Source organism: Aplysia californica, unplaced genomic scaffold (assembly GCF_000002075.1).
Source record: "Aplysia californica isolate F4 #8 unplaced genomic scaffold, AplCal3.0 scaffold00574, whole genome shotgun sequence".
Classification (NCBI taxonomy): Eukaryota; Metazoa; Mollusca; class Gastropoda; order Aplysiida; family Aplysiidae; genus Aplysia; species Aplysia californica.
In genome coordinates this window covers 291314-293779 of record NW_004797844.1, presented here as the reverse complement: position 1 = coordinate 293779, position 2466 = coordinate 291314, and the positions used below count along the sequence as shown (strand labels likewise).

General features: G+C 41.1%; 1 protein-coding gene across 1 annotated transcript in view; it reads left to right on the top strand.

Annotated features, from left to right (window-relative positions):
- Positions 1-2466, top strand: part of LOC101858439 (protein kinase C-binding protein NELL2) — a gene marked incomplete in the record, with an annotated part of 253988 nt that overhangs the window by 164429 nt on the left and 87093 nt on the right.

Here is a 2466-nt window from a genome sequence, read left to right as displayed (position 1 = left end):
GTCTGTCTTTTTTCTGTCAGTCTGTCTGTTTGTCTGCCTCTCGGTCTCTCTCGGTCTCTCTCTCTCTCTCTCTCTCTCTCTCTCTTTCTCTCTCTCTCTCTCTCTTTCTCTCTCTTCCTCTCTCTCCGTCTCTCTGTTTCTGTTACTCTATGCTCGTTTCTCTTCGAGGCAATCCTGTAGTATTAATTTAGAAATACACTCTCCAGTCTTTCTCTCCTTCTCAGCTAAATTTTGTATAAACTCTGACCGAGGCTCCCAGCCGTAGGTAAAACAAAAAAAATCAAATTAAATCATCTACCTTTTTTTCTCCTCATCCGATAAATGGAAACAGAAACTAAAAAAATCAGGAGGACATTTTAAAAAACAAAATGGCCGACCCAATTCCTTACTTCCGCCTTCCGTCCGGTTCTCTCCCCCTACCTTCTTCCTGCCATAACTACTCCGCTATGATACGCAAGTGATGAGATTCCAAAATCAATCTTAACAGGAACAGAACCTCCAGCAAAAACAACAAAAGTAAGGCATGCCCCCCCCAAAAAAAACAACAACACACAAACAAAAAGAAAAAAAGGGGGGAAAAATGAAAGGAAAAAAAAGGAAAAAAAGAAAAAGAAACTGCGATTGGGGCCCACAATTTACGCAGACAATCAGCTGGTAGCGACGGCCTTGTCGGCGAGTGAATGAAAGAAAGAACAAATTTGCCCAAAAATAAGAAGAATTTTTAAAAAAAAAAAAAAAAAAGAAAAAACCCTCACCCAATTACAACGCTTCCAAAATATGCCGAAACACTTCGTTCTTCTTAGACCAAACAGAACTTGGGTGGCCATTGATTCAGAGTGTTTTTGTTTGTGATTTTGTTTTGTTTTTTGGGTCCGGTTCTGGGATGTTTCACCTGCTGTTGTACCCCAGATAGAGAAAGAGAAAGACTGAAGAAAGAAGAGAGGGAGAGAGAGAGAGAGAGAGAGAAAGAGAGAGAGAGTGAGAGAGAGAGAGAGTGAGAGAGAAAATGAGAGAAAGTGAGAGAAAGTGAGAGAAAAGAGAGAGAGAGAGAGAGAGAGAGAGAGAGAGAGAGAGAGAGAGAGAGAGAGAGAAAGAGAGAGTAAGAGAAAAAGAGAGAGAGAGAAGGGGCACGGGTATTAAACCGAAGTAAGAACGGAAATACCCATTAAAAAGAAATAAACATCGTAGATGCAATAATACAAAACTCGTAAAGTGGAGCGCAAAAAATCTCAGACAGAAAAAATGACCCCGGTGGTCTATCAGGCGGGCATATTACCCCATTATTGGACTCGATCCCAGACAGGTTACGAGGGAAATTTTAAAGATATTTTTTTCTGTAATGACAGGAGAAAATGGCACCCTGGGGCAGAAGACATTACTTTAACGTGGCCGTCATCAAAGAGAGATCGGTGAGGTAGGAACAATCTTGTGTTCCGTGATAGAAGACAGAACCCTCACCCGGCGAGTGCTCATGTCGATACCCGGGGTGGGAGTGGCTGTGTGGGCCGCCCCTCCCCCGCCCCCATCTACCCAAATCACTTGGCTCCAGGTTTTTTTTTTAGTTATGTCTTCATTGGGTTTACCTTCTTCTTGTTTTTTTTTCTTTGTTCTCTTTATTTTTTCTATTTGTGAGGCAGCGTGGTGGAATCAGGCTCTCGTCAAAATTATCAATGTGAAGAAACTTGCATTTTTCCGCAGGTTTGTGAAATTTTATCACGTTTTTGCTTTTTGGCCCCACACCTTTCATGCCCATTAAAGAACTTATTTCTGTGTGGATTTTTCTGAAAAACGTTGATTAAAGGCTCACAAAATGGAAATTTTCAGTTACAATAGTTACAAGCTAAGGAAGTAACCAATCTTTGGCGGCCATTTTCTCACTAATTTTTCCTCTGAAAATAGGTGACGCCCACCTCCTTCATTTGCAAATATCTCCACTTGTATTCAATTTAAAAGAACATTTTTTTCCATCCAAATAATGACAAGTGAACAAGCTGTAAAATTACACCAATAACTATACATGCCCAAAAATTGACGAAAGCCTGATTCCACCACGCTGCATCACATTTTTTTTTCTTTATGAGTCGTCTGCTCGAGACTGTCTGGTTGTCTGTCCCAGGGAATATTACCAAGCGAGATTACACATGACATAAGAGTGAGGAGCGCCGGGGAACTAGAAGGAGACTTTTTTTAGACTGCCTCAACCTGGTCACGTCTTTCTTCGCCTCTCCCTACTTGGGTATTACTGCCAGTCACAGGTACGAACTCACGACTTATGCAGCTGCGAGCGCCGTAAAACACGTACCTAAACAAGTCAGTTTTAATATTAACCCGAGACATTTTGTTGAATTCTGTCAGCCAACGATCTATCTTGTGTCGTCTCTAAAAGAAAGTCCTGCCATTACGATGAAGTTCTCAACAATGGCCACATGGTTTCTTCTTTTCTTTTTCTTTTCCTTTTTTTTTTTT